This window comes from Myxine glutinosa, chromosome 5 (assembly GCF_964187855.1).
Source record: "Myxine glutinosa chromosome 5, kmMyxGlut1.1, whole genome shotgun sequence".
NCBI classification, from domain to species: Eukaryota; Metazoa; Chordata; class Myxini; order Myxiniformes; family Myxinidae; genus Myxine; species Myxine glutinosa.
Window position 1 is genome coordinate 79,536,762 of NC_136265.1, and position 17,935 is coordinate 79,554,696.

Consider the following 17,935-nt stretch of genomic DNA (forward strand, 5'->3'; position numbering starts at 1 on the left):
GTTTCCATGTCTTTCAGAGTATTTTTCAGATAAAGATTTTCTAACACAAAAGGGAATTTACCCCTATGACTATATGGACTCATTTGAGAGATTCAATGAAACACAACTTCCTTTAAAAGAAAATTTCGATAACAAATTAAACAACAGTCATATATCTGATAAAGATTATGTACACGCACAAAATGTTTGGGAAAAATATAACATCAAGAATCTTGGTGAGTATCACGATTTGTATCTCAAAACTGATGTGCTTTTATTGGCCGATGTATTTGAAGCCTTTAGATCTGTTTGTCGCACTGGATATGGATTGGATCCTGCTCACTACTACACAGCACCTGGATTGGCTTGGAGCGCGATGTTGAAAATGACAAAACAAGATTTGGATTTGATAACCGATGTCGATATGCTTTTGATGATTGAAAAGGCAAAAAGAGGTGGAATTTCACAAGTATGCTCGAGCAGATACGCAAAAGCAAATAACAAATATCTTCCAAATTATGATTCAACGAAAGAGAGTTCTTACTTGATGTACTATGACGCAAACAACTTGTATGGCTGGGCAATGTCTCAAGCTCTTCCTTATGGGAAACTAAGATGGGTAAAGGAAAAAGACTACACAAAGGTTTTACAAGATGTATGTATCTCTACACAAAAACAATTGGATGATTCAAAGGTTGGTTATTATTTTGAGGTCGATTTAAAATATCCTGAAGAACTTCATATCAAACATAAAGATCTTCCATTTGCTTGTGAGAAAGAAAGTCCAAAGAAAGAATGGTTGAGTGATTATCAACGATCGTTTGATATAGGTGAATCAACAGAAAAATTACTTACTACATTATATAACAAGAAAAATTATGTACTACACCAAAGAAATTTGCGACAATATTTATCAAAAGGTCTAAGAGTAGAGAAGATCCACAGGGTTCTAAAGTTCAATCAAAGTCATTGGTTAAAGGGGTACATTGATTTTAATACACAAAGAAGAACAGAGTCAAAAACAGATTTTGAGAAAGACTTTTATAAATTGATGAATAATGCGGTCTTTGGTAAGACCATGGAGAATGTGAGGAAAAGACAAAATATCAGACTAGCAACATCTTGGGAACAAGCATCAAAATTAATTAATAGACCGAGTTTTACTAGAGCTGAGGTCTTTACTGAGAACTTTTGTGCGATCCATTTGGTTAAAGAGAGTATTGAAATGGACAAACCTATTTACATTGGAACATCAATTCTTGACTTGTCAAAGTCATTAATGTATGATTACTTTTATATTAATCTAAAATCAAAGTATAAGGATAATGTGTCATTGTTGTATATGGATACTGATAGTTTTATTTTGAAAATTAATACTGATGATGTTTATTCAGACATGAAAAAGGACATTAATATCTATGATACAAGTAATTACAGTCCAGAGAGTGAGTTGTTCTCTTCTAAAAATAAAAAGGTGATTGGAAAGTTCAAGGATGAATTGGGAGGAAATGTTATGAGTGAATTTGTGGGATTGAGGTCGAAGGCTTATGCTTATAAATACATTGTGAATAACGTTGAAAAGACTGATAAGAAGTTAAAAGGTATAAAGAAAAATGTCATTAAAGAAACAATAAACTTTAAGGATTATTATAACTGTTTAACAACAAAGAAAGAAGAGTTTAGAAAGATTAATGGAATAAGAAGTTATAAACATCAATTATATTCAGAAGAGGTGAATAAGAAAGCATTGGGGGCTTTTGATGATAAGAGGTTTATTTTAGAAAATGGAATTGATAGTCTCCCTTATGGTTATATAAGTATATAAGTGATAAGATATATAAGTGATAAGATATATAAGTGATAAGATATAAGTGATAAGATATATGTGATAAGATATATAAGTGATAAGATATATATATAAGTGATAAGATATATATATATAAGTGATAAGTTAAAAAGGGGGGTTAGGGATTTTAACGGGCTACCGCCACCTTTTTTACTATTATATAAATGATAGAACCAAGTATCAACCAGACTAAAGAGTGGAGGTGTAATCAACCTTGGTATATAAATGGAAAACATAACGAATGTGAAAAATATCAGATTCAAGAGGTTGAGCGAATCACTGGTCAGAAGGTTCTCAAGACGGATAAACGTATTCATTTGTTAAGTGGGGTAATGGAGGGTGGGAAGAAAAATATATTAGAGTGGAGTGAGAACATTAATGGTTATCAATCGGATAATAAATATTATAATTTTAAAATGGTATGTGGGAGAGGTGGAGGTCAAACAAGAACCCTCCGTGAAACATACCACTTTATACTTTCACAACAAAAGGTTAAGGAACCTGTATACTTTATAAATATACTTGATGGGGATGAGTTCTATAGGAGAATGGAACTCTTAAAAAAGTTAGAAAGAGATAATATATTTATAGGCTCATTAGTAGAGTGGTCTAAGGAACTACATTAAGGGGCTAGTGGGGGGAATAGGGTAAAAATTACATGGAAGTGAGAATGATCATAGGTTCATAAGGCTAGAAGGATTATAGGTTCATAAAGGAAGAAAATCATAGGTTCATAAGGCGAGAAGGATCATAGGTTCATAAGGTGAGAAGGATTATAGGTTCATAGAGGGAGAAAGAGAGGTGTTTATGATTTTTGAAAAAGACAAGGGGTAAATGACATTAGATAGGGATTTCCCATGTTAAACGGAGGTGTCCCAGAAGCAACATTTATCATCTACTGGCATGGCTGCACGACACTGAGCTGGCCATCTGATGATGCACGAAAGAAGAAGAAGGGATCTCAGCAGTCAAAAGGATTGCAAGGTATATGCTAACAATAGGTAATTAATAGACCCCCCCCCCCACCCTCCTCACCTGGGTACTCCTGTTAGTAGGTTATAACAATCAAAATGTATTCCCATGCATAAAGAAAGAGGAAACAAAGAAAGAAGAAGAGAGGGAAAAACCAGATTAGGCCGGCACGAGAGGGAAGGAGTAGTCAGCCAGGGCTGGAGGGTGCTGCTCGTGCAAAGGACCGGGCGACCTGAGGGAACCCCTCGGAATCTGGTCATTCCCAAGGGAGGATCTACAGTCCGGTGGTCCTGAAGATGTCAGAAGAGGAGAGACCCAGATGATGAGGATGTGAGCGGTACTGTATCCTCCCGTATCAACTCAAGGCCAGGTCAGGGATCCAAACTGGAGGAGGTGCAGCGAGAGTTCTAATCAGCACGGCATTCAAGGCAGGCCCCACAATAGGGCCCCAGGCAGCCCCAGCGGTAGGCCCCAATGCAGGTCCAGTGGTAGGCCCCAATGCAGGCCCAGCTGTAGGCCGCAATGCAGGCCCAGTGGTAGGCCCCAATGCAAGCCCAGTGGTAGGCCCAATGCAGAGGTACGGCAGCAAGAGTTCGATCAAAATCAACCTTCAGGTCGAGGCGCCCGCAGAGGTTTAATCAGGCACAACCTTCAGGTGGAGAGATTGCAGATGGAAACTCTACAATACACGAAAAGGCACTCCGCCATGAGCCCATCTCCAAAATGGCCACTGTTCGAAAGTCTCTGATGTTATGCGTACGATATACGTGAACGTTTCCTGCTTTGCTTATGAATGTTTTCTTGCAATATGTTGATGCCATGTTGGTGTAGTGCGAGCCTGTAATTCTTACTTTTTTCCTCTTAATTTGCACCGGAAAGGGAGGAGACTTCCGGCTTCTTGCTGATGGCTCATGTGAGCGAGTTGATTGTCGCCATCTTTGCCTTGTTTTATTTAATGTTGTGCCGAAAGGGAGTTTAGTGTCTCGTCCTGTCCGAACCGTTTGATCACGGCCCTTTTCCTGGATCCACTGTTCTCTATTATCCTCCGTATTAGCTAGACTTTACCGTAGGATTCCCGAGCCGACTTTTCAGCCACTCTCCTCTGAATCAACGTCCTGGTGACCTGGTCCCTCCCTTCCCTTGCCCCACAGCCAATCATCAGCTTTATACCCGTGGGCCGAACCACTTGGTCTAACTCAGAGGCGGTGGGGGGGGGGGGTGGGTGGGGGGGGGGGGGTGGGTGGGGAGGGGGAAGAGGAAGAGGAAGAAGAAGAAGAAGAAAAGGCAGGTCACGGAAGAGGAAGAGGAAGAGGAAGCGGAAGAAGAAAAGACAGGTCGAGGAAGAGGAAGAGGAAGAGGAAGAAGAAAAGACAGGTCACGGACCGTTCCAGCTCTGTGCTTCAGATTCTGGAGATGGATGATTATTATAAAGTTCTTTTTTTATTATTATTCTGATTTGAATATCACAACATTTCCACAATCTGAAATCTTACCATAAATTTGTAGAGCAGAATGCATATACACGACTCACAATAAGTTAGGGATATTGTGGGAGTGTGGCGGACACGAAAGCTCACTGGCGTGAGGGAATCATTCCGCGCACCAAGTGGGCGGCGGCCACGCCCAAGGGGTAGGCGTGGCCGCGGGATATACACCGGGCGCGCAGCCCGGAGCGCTCCAGTGCTACAGTTGAGCTCTTATAATAAAGACTCTTGAACTTACCGCATTGTCCGCTTCCTCCTTGTTATACAAGTAGGCGTGCGTAGCACCGCGCTTCATTGGTGACCCTCCGACGTTCTGGTCAGCCGTCGCTGACCACCCTAACCCGCCACAGCAATGGCAACCAACGCGGTCCAAATCAAACTCCCCGAGTTCTGGGAGACGCAAACCGAAGTTTGGTTCCTGCAGGCAGAAGCCCAGTTCCGACTTCGAGGCATCACGGTGGACGAGACCAGGTACTGCCACGTGGTCGCCTCCCTCGGGCCCGGCACGGCCGCCCGCGTCGTGTCGGTCCTGAGGAACCCACCGGCCGAGGGCAGGTACGAGGCGATCAAGCGTCTCCTCCTCGCCACGTTCGGCCTCACGGTGGATGCACAGGCCAACCGCCTCCTGGACCTCCCCGAGCTCGGTGACACGCGACCGTCGGTCCGCATGGACCATATGCTGTCGTTGATGGGCGACGAAACCCCGAACGCTCTATTCCGGGCGTTATTTCGACGCCAGCTGCCGGCACGAGTCCGCCTCGCGTTGGCCGGTTCTGTGAGGACGAAACCCCGAGCTCTCGCTGCTGAGGCCGACAGGTTCTTCGCGGCTTTGGACGCGCAGGCGAGTTTTGGCGCGGCCGTCGCGCATCCCGAGGCTGATCCTGATGCTGATGCACCACACCTCGTGGATCCCGAGGCTGATGCACGCCACGTGGCCGCCGCCACGCCACACCCACCACCACCGCGAAAACCGCGGCCTCCGCCTTCGCCGCAAACCTGGTGCCATTACCACGCCAGGTTTGGCCACAAGGCGAGGAATTGTTGCCCGCCGTGCTCCTTCGGCAAGTCGGGAAACTACAAAGCCGGCGCTCGGTAGCGGCCCTGAGCGTCGGCCATTCCGGCAGCCTTCTTTTTATAATGGACACCTTGTCCAGGCACCGTTTCCTCTGCGACACGGGGGCACAGGTGAGCGTTATCCCTGCCTCTACGTCCGACAAGCACACCGCGGGCCGGGGCCCCGTGTTGCTTGCCGCGAACGGAACACCCATACGCACATTCGGGAAGCGCTGCCTCTCCCTGCGGTTCGGAAGGCAACGCTTCACGTGGACGTTCGTAACCGCTAGTGTCCCCATGGCACTGCTCGGTGCGGACTTCCTCTGTGCACACGGGTTGTTGGTAGATGTGAAGAACAGACGTCTCGTCCAGGCTGAAACGTTCAGCTCGCTTGCTTGCGCGCTGAGCAGCTCGTTGAGCGGCTCACTGAGCGGCTCATCGAGCGGCTCGCCAAGCGGCTTGCTGAGCGGTTCGGTCCCGGCGAGGTTAGTTTGTACGCTTCCGGCAGCGGACGAATTCACCCGCCTCCTCGCCAGCTTCCCGGCCGTTATGCGGCCCACCTTCTCGGCGGGGGCCGTCAAGCACGGGGTGGAACACCACATCCCCACCGCCGGGCCACCGGTCTACGCCCGGCCACGCCGCCTCGAGCCGACGAAGCTCACGGTAGCTAAAGCGGAGTTCGCTACGCTGGAGCGGCTCAGCATCGTGCGGTGCTCCGAGAGTGCTTGGGCGTCGCCGCTCCACATCGTGCCCAAGCCCGGCGGGGGATGGCGACCATGCGGGGACTACCGGCGCCTCAACGACGCCACCACCCACGACCGCTACCCCGTCCACCACATCCAGGACTTCTCCGCCCGGTTGGCGGGCATGTCCTTCTTTTCAAAGGTGGACCTCATACGCGGCTACCATCAGGTCCCCGTCAGGCCGGAGGACATCCTGAAGACGGCGGTCATCAAGCCATTCGGACTTTTCGAATTTCTTCGGATGCCTTTCGGTTTGAAAAATGCGGCTCAGGCGTTCCAGCGACTAATGGACAGCGTCTTGCGCGACTTGGATTTCGTCTACGTGTACCTGGACGACATCCTCGTCGCCAGCGCCTCCCGCGAAGAGCACCTACACCATCTCCGCACGCTCTTCGAATGTCTGGGCCAGCATGGCCTCATCGTGAACCCCGCCAAGTGCTGGTTCGGCGTCGCCGACATCGACTTTTTGGGGCACCGCGTCACCAGGCACGGGGCCGTCCCCCTACCGGCCAAGGTGGAGGCGGTGAAGGGGTTTCCGTGCCCCCGCATGATCAAGGGGCTCCAGGAGTTCCTGGGCATGGTAAACTTTTACCATCGGTTCCTGCCCCGCATCGCCCAGCTCCTGCGCCCCTTGCACAAGGGAAGCCGGGCAAAGGTGACGTTACCTGGACCGAGCAGATGGACGCGGCGTTCGCAGGCGCGAAGCTCGCCTTGGCTAACGCCACCATGCTCGCGCACCCGGCACCCGATGCACCGATCGCCCTCACCACCGACGCCTCAGACTACGCGGTGGGCGCGGTGCACGAGCAATGGGTGCGTGGTGCCTGGCAACCGCTCGCGTTCTTCAGCCGGCAGCTTCGCCCGCCCAAACGCCGTTATAGTACCTTCGACCGCGAGTTGCTCGGGCTTCACCTGGCGGTCAGGCACTTCCACCATCTGCTCGAGGGCCGTGCGTTCACGGCCTTCGTCGACCACAAGCCACTGGTCTTCGCGATGGGCAAGGTCGCCGAGCCGTGGTCGGCCCGGCAGCAGCGTCACCTCTCAGCCGTGTCCGAGTACACGACGGACATCCGGCACGTCGCGGGGAAGGACAACCCGGTGGCGGATTGCCTTTCCCGGTCCGTCGCCCACGCAGTCCACCTTGGCATCGACTATGCCCGGATGGCGGCGCACCAGGCCGCCGACCCCGGTGTCCAGGCCTTGCGGACCGCCATCACGGGCCTCCACGTCACCGAGGTGCCGTTCGACGGCACGGGCACGGCCCTCATGTGCGACGTCTCCCGCGGGCGGCCTCGCCCCATCGTGCCCGCGGGCTGGCAGCGCCAGGTTTTTGACGCCATCCACGGCCTGTCCCACCCGGGCAGGAAGGCCTCCCGGAGGTTGGTCGCCCACAAGTTTGTCTGGCATGGCCTCCGGAAGGCCGTCCGCGGCTGGCCCAGGATATGCCTCGCGTGCCAGCGCGCGAAGGTGCACTGGCACACCCAGGCCCCATTGGCCAAGTTCACGGTGCCGGAACGAAGGTTCGACCACGTACATACACGTGGACCTGGTGGGACCTCTGCCCCCCTCGCGGGGTTTCACCCTTGTCCTGACAATGGTGGACCGCACTACCCGGTGGCCAGAAGCCGTGCCTTTGGCGGCAACGATGGCGGCGGCGGACGTCGCACAGGCGTTCATCGCCACCTGGGTCGCCCGGTTCGGCGGCCCCTCGGACATCTCATCCGACCGCGGCCCCCAGTTTACCTCGGAGCTCTGGGGGGCGGTCGCGCGGGGGCTCGGGGTCCAGCTACACCGAACCACGGCCTACCACCCCCAGGCCAACGGCCTGTGCGAGCGGTTCCACCACTCGTTAAAGGCCGTGCTCCTGGCCACCCTCCGCGACGGCGGCTGGGTCGACAGGCTCCCCTGGGTCCTGCTGGGCCTCCGGACGGCGCCCAAGGACGACCTGCGTGCATCCGCGGTGGAGTTGGTCTTCGGACAACCGCTGCGGGTGCCGGGCAAGTTCCTCCCAGACCCCACGGCACCATGGTCCGCGGCGCAGGAGCGCTCCGCGCTGCAGGAGACAGCCCGGAGGTTCGCCCCGGTGCCGACGGCGCACCATGGGCACCCGCCTACGCACGTCGCCCCGGAGCTTCGCACCGCGGAGTACGTCTTCATCTGGCACGACGCCCACCGGACACCACTGCGGCCCCTGTACGACGGGCCTTTCCGCGTGCTGGAGACCGGGGTGAAACATTTCACCTTGGACATCGGCGGTACTCCCGACCGCGTCTCGGTGGATCGCCTCAAGCCGGCCCACCTCGACGTGGACCACCCACCGCCGGTGGCTCGGCCCCCGCGTCGGGGCCGCCCCCCTGCGGGCGGACCCCTGGCACCACCCAGGCCCGCCGGCAAGCCGCCCCCCGGTCCTGCACCCATCCCGGGTGCAGCCGGAGGCATCCCTGCACCCCGGCCGCCGCCGGTCGCCAGAGGGCGCTTCGGCCGGGTCATCCGTTTGCCCCGCAAACTGGCCCTCCAGGTGCGTGGGAATACTGGGGGGGCGCGTGTGGCAGACACGAAAGCTCACTGGCGTGAGGGCATCATTCCGCGCACCAAGTGGGCGGCGGCCACGCCCAAGGGGTAGGCGTGGCCGCGGGATATACACCGGGCGCGCAGCCCGGAGCGCTCCAGTGCTACAGTTGAGCTCTTATAATAAAGACTCTTGAACTTACCGCGTTGTCCGCTTCCTCCTTGTTATACAAGTAGGCGCGTGTAGCACGCGTAGCACGCACATAGGAGTGAGTTAATTTTTTTCATCGGGGTTAGGGTTGGGGTATTGAAATCAAGAATGCTGTGATTTTTCACACTCATTAATAACCATAGAATTCGGACCAACAACTTTTTTCAACATAATTAATACGCAAAACCAACCACACCGAAGAACCTGCCAATATTGATGTGCTGTCTTTCCCTCGTGGTCCCCATGTGCTGTCTTTCCCTCGCGGTCCCCATGTGCTGTCTTTCCCTCGCGGTCCCCATGTGCTGTCTTTCCCTCGCGGTCCCCATGTGCTGTCTTTCTCTCACGGTCCCCATGTGCTGTCTTTCCCTCGTGGTCCCCCAGTACTGTCTTTCCCTCGCGGTCCCCATGTGCTGTCTTTCCCTCGCGGTCCCCATGTGCTGTCTTTCCCTCGCGGTCCCCATGTACTGTCTTTCCCTCGCGGTCCCCATGTGCTATCTTTCCCTCGTGGTCCCCCTGTACTGTGTTTCCCTCGCGGTCCCCATGTGCTGTCTTTCCCTCGTGGTCCCCATGTGCTGTCTTTCCCTCGCGGTCCCCATGTACTGTCTTTCCCTCGCGGTCCCCATGTGCTGTCTTTCCCTCATGGTCCCCATGTGCTGTCTTTCCCTCGCGGTCCCCATGTGCTGTCTTTCCCTCGTGGTCCCCCTGTACTGTCTTTCCCTCGCGGTCCCCATGTGCTGTCTTTCCCTCGTGGTCCCCATGTGCTGTCTTTCTCTCGTGGTCCGCATGTGCTGTCTTTCCCTTGCGGTCCCCATGTGCTGTCTTTCCCTCGTGGGCCCCATGTGCTGTCTTTCCCTCGTGGTCCCCATGTGCTGTCTTTCCCTCATGGTCCCCATGTGCTGTCTTTCCCTCGCGGTCCCCATGTGCTGTCTTTCCCTCGCGGTCCTCATGGCTGTCTTTCTCTCGGGGTCCCCATGTGCTGTCTTTCCCTCATGGTCCCCATGTGCTGTCTTTCCCTCGCGGTCCCCATGTGCTGTCTTTCCCTCGCGGTCCCCATGTGCTGTCTTTCTCTCGCGGTCCCCATGTGCTGTCTTTCCCTCGTGGTCCCCCTGTACTGTCTTTCCCTCGCGGTCCCCATGTGCTGTCTTTCCCTCGTGGTCCCCATGTGCTGTCTTTCCCTCGCAGTCCCCATGTACTGTCTTTCCCTCGCGGTCCCATGTGCTGTCTTTCCCTCGTGGTCCCCATGTGCTGTCTTTCCCTCGCGGTCCCCATGTGCTGTCTTTCCCTCGTGGTCCCCCTGTACTGTCTTTCCCTCGTGGTCCCCATGTGCTGTCTTTCCCTCGTGGTCCCCATGTGCTGTCTTTCTCTCACGGTCCCCATGTGCTGTCTTTCCCTCGTGGTCCCCCTGTACTGTCTTTCCCTCGCGGTCCCCATGTGCTGTCTTTCCCTCGCGGTCCCCATGTGCTGTCTTTCCCTCGTGGTCCCCCTGTACTGTCTTTCCCTCGCGGTCTCCATGTGCTGTCTTTCTCTCGCGGTCCGCATGTGCTGTCTTTCCCTCGCGGTCCCCATGTACTGTCTTTCCCTTGCGGTCCCCATGTGCTGTCTTTCCCTCGTGGTTCCCATGTGCTCTCTTTCCCTCGTGGTCCCCATGTGCTGTCTTTCCCTCATGGTCCCCATGTGCTGTCTTTCCCTCGCGGTCCCCATGTGCTGTCTTTCCCTCGCGGTCCTCATGGCTGTCTTTCCCTCGGGGTCCCCATGTGCTGTCTTTCCCTCATGGTCCCCATGTGCTGTCTTTACCTCGCGGTCCCCATGTGCTGTCTTTCCCTCGCGGTCCTCATGTGCTGTCTTTCTCTCGCGGTCCCCATGTGCTGTCTTTCCCTCGTGGTCCCCATGTGCTGTCTTTCCCTCGTGGTCCCCCTGTACTGTCTTTCCCTCGCGGTCCCCATGTGCTGTCTTTCCCTCGTGGTCCCCCTGTACTGTCTTTCCCTCGCGGTCCCCATGTGCTGTCTTTCCCTCGTGGTCCCCATGTGCTGTCTTTCCCTCGCGGTCCCCATGTGCTGTCTTTCCCTCACGGTCCCCATGTGCTGTCTTTCCCTCGCGGTCCCCATGTGCTGTCTTTCCCTCGCGGTCCCCATGTGCTGTCTTTCCCTCGCGGTCCCCATGTGCTGTCTTTCCCTCGCGGTCCCCATGTACTGTCTTTCCCTCGCGGTCCCCATGTGCTGTCTTTCCCTCGTGGTCCCCCTGTACTGTCTTTCCCTCACGGTCCCCATGTGCTGTCTTTCCCTCGCGGTCCCCATGTGCTGTCTTTCCCTCGCGGTCCCCATGTGCTGTCTTTCCCTCGCTGTCCCCATGTACTGTCTTTCCCTCGTGGTCCCCATGTGCTGTCTTTCCCTTGCGGTCCCCATGTGCTGTCTTTCCCTTGTGGTCCCCCTGTACTGTCTTTCCCTCGCGGTCCCCATGTGCTGTCTTTCCCTCGTGGTCCCCCTGTGCTGTCTTTCCCTCGCGGTCCCCATGTGTTGTCTTTCCCTCGCGGTCCCCATGTGCTGTCTTTCCCTCGTGGTCCCCCTGTACTGTCTTTCCCTCGCGGTCCCCAGGTGCTGTCTTTCTCTTGCGGTCCCCATGTGCTGTCTTTCCCTCGTGGTCCCCCTGTACTGTCTTTCCCTCGTGGTCCCCATGTGCTGTCTTTCCCTCGCGGTCCCCATGTGCTGTCTTTCCCTCGTGGTCCCCCTGTACTGTCTTTCCCTCGTGGTCCCCATGTACTGTCTTTCCCTCGCTGTCCCCATGTGCTGTCTTTCCCTCGTGGTCCCCATGTGCTGTCTTTCCCTCGTGGTCCCCATGTGCTGTCTTTCCCTCGTGGTCCCCATGTGCTGTCTTTCCCTCGTGGTCCCCCTGTACTGTCTTTCCCTCGCGGTCCCCATGTGCTGTCTTTCTCTCACGGTCCCCATGTGCTGTCTTTCCCTCGTGGTCCCCCTGTACTGTCTTTCCCTCACGGTCCCCATGTGCTGTCTTTCCCTCGCGGTCCCCATGTGCTGTCTTTCCCTCGTGGTCCCCCTGAACTGTCTTTCCCTCGTGGTCCCCATGTGCTGTCTTTCTCTCGCGGTCCCCATGTGCTGTCTTTCCCTCGTGGTCCCCCTGTACTGTCTTTCCCTTGCGGTCCCCATGTGCTGTCTTTCCCTCGCGGTCCCCATGTGCTGTCTTTCCCTCGCGGTCCCCATGTACTGTCTGTCCCTCGTGGTCCCCCTGTGCTGTCTTTCCCTCGTGGTCCCCATGTGCTGTCTTTCCCTCGCGGTCCCCATGTGCTGTCTTTCCCTCGCGGTCCCCATGTGCTGTCTTTCCCTCGCGGTCCCCATGTGCTGTCTTTCCCTCGCGGCCCCCATGTGCTGTCTTTCCCTCGCGGTCCCCATGTGCTGTCTTTCCCTCGTGGTCCCCATGTGCTGTCTTTCCCTCGTGGTCCCCATGTGCTGTCTTTCCCTCGCGGTCCCCATGTGCTCTCTTTCCCTCGCGGTCCCCATGTGCTGTCTTTCTCTCACGGTCCCCATGTGCTGTCTTTCCCTCACGGTCCCCCTGTACTGTCTTTCCCTCGCGGTCCCCCTGTACTGTCTTTCCCTCGCGGTCCCCATGTGCTGTCTTTCCCTCGCGTTCCCCATGTGCTGTCTTTCCCTCGCGGTCCCCATGTACTGTCTTTCCCTCATGGTCCCCATGTGCTGTCTTTCCCTCGTGGTCCCCCTGTACTGTCTTTCCCTCATGGTCCCCATGTGCTGTCTTTCCCTCGTGGTCCCCCTGTACTGTCTTTCCCTTGCGGTCCCCATGTGCTGTCTTTCCCTCGCGGTCCCCATGTGCTGTCTTTCCCTCGCGGTCCCCATGTGCTGTCTTTCCCTCGCGGTCCCCATGTGCTGTCTTTCCCTCGCGGTCCCCATGTGCTGTCTTTCCCTCGCGGTCCCCATGTACTGTCTTTCCCTCGCGGTCCCCATGTGCTGTCTTTCCCTCGTGGTCCCCATGTGCTGTCTTTCCCTCGCGGTCCCCATGTGCTGTCTTTCCCTCGGGGTCCCCCTGTACTGTCTTTCCCTCGCGGTCCCCATGTGCTGTCTTTCTCTCGCGGTCCCCATGTGCTGTCTTTCCCTCGCGGTCCCCATGTACTGTCTTTCCCTCGTGGTCCCCATGTGCTGTCTTTCCCTCGTGGTCCCCATGTGCTGTCTTTCCCTCGCGGTTGTCAGCTCTTTCACGAGCCTCGATTCGGTATAGAGAAAAAAAAAAAAAAAAAAAAAATCCCTAACTTATTGTGAGTAGTGTAAATTAAATGACAATAGGTATGTCGGGCATTTTATTTTCCCATCAATACGTCGATTTAATACAGAAGAAGAAGAAACAAACCACTTTCAGCTATTTTTCCCCGCAGAGCAGGGGTTGGCCTTTTTGGGGCACCGTTGTCCCCTTTTTGAAGCAATGTTTTATGTCCGGATGCCCTTCCTGCCACCAACCCTGTTATTCACCTCTTGCAACACACAGGGAATTACCATTGAACTTGTTCAATTACCAATAGGGTAAAGGTTCGAAGAGGGTAAAAGTTCGAAGAGGGTAAAGGTTCGAACAGGGTAAAGGTTCGAACAGGGTAAAGGTTCGAAGAGGGTAAAGGTTCGAAGAGGGTAAAGGTTCGAACAGGGTAAAGGTTCGAACAGGGTAAAGGTTCGAACAGGGTAAAGGTTCGAACAGGGTAAAGGTTCGAACAGGGTAAAGGTTCGAAGAGGGTAAAGGTTCGAACAGGGTAAAGGTTCGAACAGGGTAAAGGTTCGAACATGGTAAAGGTTCGAAGAGGGTAAAGGTTCGAACAGGGTAAAGGTTCGAACAGGGTAAAGGTTCGAAGAGGGTAAAGGTTCGAACAGGGTAAAGGTTCGAAGAGGGTAAAGGTTCGAAGAGGGTAAAGGTTCGAAGGGGGTAAAGGTTCGAACGGGGTAAAGGTTCGAAGAGGGTAAAGGTTCGAACAGGATAAAGGTTCGAAGGGGGTAAAGGTTCGAAGAGGGTAAATGTTCGAAGAGGGTAAAGGTTCGAAGAGGGTAAAGGTTCGAAGAGGGTAAAGGTTCGAAGAGGGTAAAAGTTCGAATCGGATAAAGATTTGAAATGAGTGAATGAGTGAGTGCGAGTGAGTCAGTTAGTGAGTGAGTTTAAGTGAGTCGGTAAGTGAGTGAGTGAGAGTGAGTCAGCAAGTGAGTGCGAGTGAGTCAGCAAGTGAGTGAATGCGAGTGAGTCAGTAATTGAGTGAGTCAGCAAGTGAGTGAGTGTGAGTGAGTCAGTAAGTGAGTGAGTGAGTCAGTAAGTGAGCGAGTGAGAGTGAGTCGGTAAGTGAGTGAGAGTGAGTCAGTAAGTGAGTGAGTGCGAGTGAGTCAGCAAGTGAATGAGTGAGTCAGTAAGTGAGTGAGTCAGTAAGTGAGTGAGTGTGAGTTAGTCAGCAAGTGAGTGAGTGCGAGTTAGTCAGCAAGTGAGTGAGTGCGAGTGAGTCAGTGAGTGAGTGACCGCATCAAAATCTGCGCACATTGGGGGCGCCTGCTGGGGGGAGAGGGAGGATTCCCCCGACCCAAAACAGGTATTTACTTTCTGCTACGAAACTACACACTAAATTCCGATGAACAAACCTGACCACAACCTACATCTCCCGTGATGCACCAAAGTTTGATCATGGAATCGAAAAAAATCGGGCCCTGGGGGGTGGGGGGGGGGCACTGGCGTTTGGAGTGGGGGGGGGGGGACTGGCGTAGTGATTGGGGGAGGATGGGCACTGGCGTAGCATGGGGGGGGGGTGGGAGGGGGTGCAAGGGGCGGTCGCCCTGAGCGGCACTTTTGGGGGGCGGCAAATTTGTTATTGTCCCTGGTCGCACCGCGGAGCGAAAGGGGGACTGTGGTTTTTCCCTCCGTCCGTGTGTCCATCCGTCCGTGCGTGCGTGCGTACGTGCGTAAGCAAAGGACCGAATTCTAATTTGGTGTGTGGGTGCAACCCACGTCAAAATTCAAGATGGCCGCCGCCATGTATGTCTGACGCCATTTATGTCTGAACCTTGTGAGCGAAATATCTTGAAAAATAAGCGAAGTACCAACTTCTAATCTGGTGTGTGGGTGTATCTAGGCATAAGGAAGAACCCTATTGAAAATTGGGTCGCCACCTCAAAATCCAAGATGGCCACCGCCATGTATGTCTGAACCTTGTGAGCTGAATATCTTGAAAAACAAGCATTCTGAGTATTGCGCTGCAATACATGTCCCCTACCAAAGTTCAAAGTGCCATAACTTTGTCAAAAATGATCGAATATGCAAATTTATGCACGGTTGATGCTGGTTTTCAAACTTGACCTGCGTTATGCTGAGACACATGTGTGTACAAAATTTTGTTGAAATCAGCCAATGTTTGGTGGAGTTATCGCACGAACTGACTTTTTTGACTGACTTTTTTGTTCGTCATGGGTATGCGATTCTGCCTGCAAAGTTTGGCCTCGATCTGTTCAGCCGTTGCAGAGAAAAAGGGGTTTTCGTGTTTTCACGAAAAACAATATGGCGCCCGAACCACGTGACCTGTGACGTCGTAATTACCATTAAAATATTCTACAGACGGAGTCGATCCTATGGTGAAAATTTGATCTCAATCGGTCCTATTATTGCAGAGAAAATCTTTTTTAAAGGAAATTAAAACTTAAAATGGCACTGAGTTAAGGATCATCAGAATTATCAGAATTCCCAAAGTTCAAAGTGCCATAACTTTGTCAAAAATGATCGAAACGTCGTGAAGTTCGAACCTGATCTGTAACTTATCATGAGGAAACGATGTGCCAAGTTTGAAATCATTAGCATTAAGCGTTTAGAAAAAAGGTCCAGAAAACTGTTATTTGCGTGACGGACTGACGGACTGACGGACTGACAGACTGACGGACGGAGGGACGGCGTGCAAACCTATAGTCCCCTCCGGTGTACACCAGTAGGGGACTAACAAGCATTCTGAGTATTGCGCTGCTATACATGTCCCCTACCAAAGTTCAAAGTGCCACAACTTTGTCAAAAATGATCGAATATGCAAATTTATGCACGGTTGATGCTGGTTTTCAAACTTGATCTGAGGTATGCTGAGACATGTGTTTGTCACGCCTCGCCTCGTTGATAAGCCCGCAAGGTCGCTCATGGAGCGGCCTGCACGTATTGCACTGTGTGAATTATATAAATCATTACCAACTCACGGTCTGAGGTACTGGCGATTCAAGAGTTATCCTTTTTTTTAATTCTAAATATTTTCTTTTAATTAACGATATCTGCCAAACCACGTGCCCTATCGCAAATTCCAAAAGGACATTTTAGTGCTGAACAGATTTGTAAAGTTTCGCCCTCGATTGGATCAAAAATGAGGGAGGAGCTCGGTTTTAAAGGTTCAACTTAAAAACGTCATAACTCTGAAACCATGTGACGAATGACGTCATGCTCGCTGACTTTTTTGTTCGTCATGGGTATGCGATTCTGCCTGCAAAGTTTGGCCTCGATCTGTTCAGCCGTTGCAGAGAAAATGGGGTTTTCGTGTTTTCACGAAAAACAATATGGCGGCCGAACTACGTGACCCGTGACGTCATAATTACCATTAAAATATTCTGCAGACCGAGTCCCTCCTACGGTGAAAATTTTATCTCAATCGGTCCAATTATTGCAGAGAAATTGGTTTTTAAAGGAAATTAAAACTTAAAATGGCACTGAGTTAAGGATCATCAGAATTATCAGAATTCCCAAAGTTCAAAGTGCCATAACTTTGTCACAAATGATCGAAACGTCGTGAAGTTCGAACTTGATCTGTAACTTATCATGAGGAAACCATGTGCCAAGTTTGAAATCATTAGCATTAAGCGTTTCTAAAACAAGTCCGAAAAACTGTTATTTGCGTGACGGACTGACGGACTGACGGACGGCGTGCAAACCTATACTTCCCTCCGGTGTACACCGGTAGGGGACTAATAAGCGAAGTACCAACTTCTAATCTGGCGCATGGGACTGTGGGTGTATCTAGGCATAAGGAAGAGCCCTATTGAAAATTGGGTCACCACCTCAAAATCCAAGATGGCCGCCGCCATGTATGTCTGAACCTTGTGAGCGGAATATCTTGAAAAACAAGCATTCCGAGTATTGCGCTGCAATACATGTCCCCTACCGGCAGTCTGTCGTCCGGAAAACTGTTGGGGAAATTTCCAAGGGTTATTTATCCACAGGTTCTGAATCGTTCCCAATCGCTAATTACCTTAGGATGGGCTCACCTGTGATTCGCACTCGGGACTTCGATTTATACACCTTGCAGACAGGTCAGCAGAAGCACGAGAAAATAAGTTGTTGATAAAGAACCTTTCGAGTCGCTAAATATCAGTAATTTAGTTTATTTTCCGGTTCACGATCAATGATCGATGTGTATATATATGTTGCTCGGCTTGGCCCCGCCCCTCTGGAAAGCGTGCGCTGTGTCGCGCTGTTGACGTTTGCGAGACGAGGTTGAGGATGCGCAGTGCGGCTTGAGGAGAACTCGAGAATAAACAAGAGATATCCATTTCAAAAAATTTTTTTTTCGTTTAATTAACGATATCTGCCAAACCACGTGCCCTATCGCAAATTCCAAAAGGACATTTTAGTAGATTGACATGCTGAATAGATCTGTGAAGTTTCCCCTTGATTGGATCAAAAATGAGGGAGGAGCTCGGTTTTAAAGGTTCAACTTAAAAACGTCATAACTCTGAAACCATGTGACGAATGACGTCATGCTCGCTGACTTTTTTGTTCGTCATGGGTATGCGATTCTGCCTGCAAAGTTTGGCTTCGATCTGTTCAGCCGTTGCAGAGAAAAAGGGGTTTTCATGTTTTCACGAAAAACAATATGGCGGCCGAACCACGTGACCAGTGACGACATAATTACCATTAAAATATTCTACAGACCGAGTCCCTCATATGGTGAAAATTTGATCTCAATCGGTCCAATTATTGCAGAGAAAATCTTTTTAAAAGGAAATTAAAACTTAAAATGGCACTGAGGTAAGTAAGGATCATCAGAATTATCAGAATTCCCAAAGTTCAAAGTGCCATAACTTTGTCAAAAATGATCGAAACGTCGTGAAGTTCGAACTTGATCTTTACCTTATCA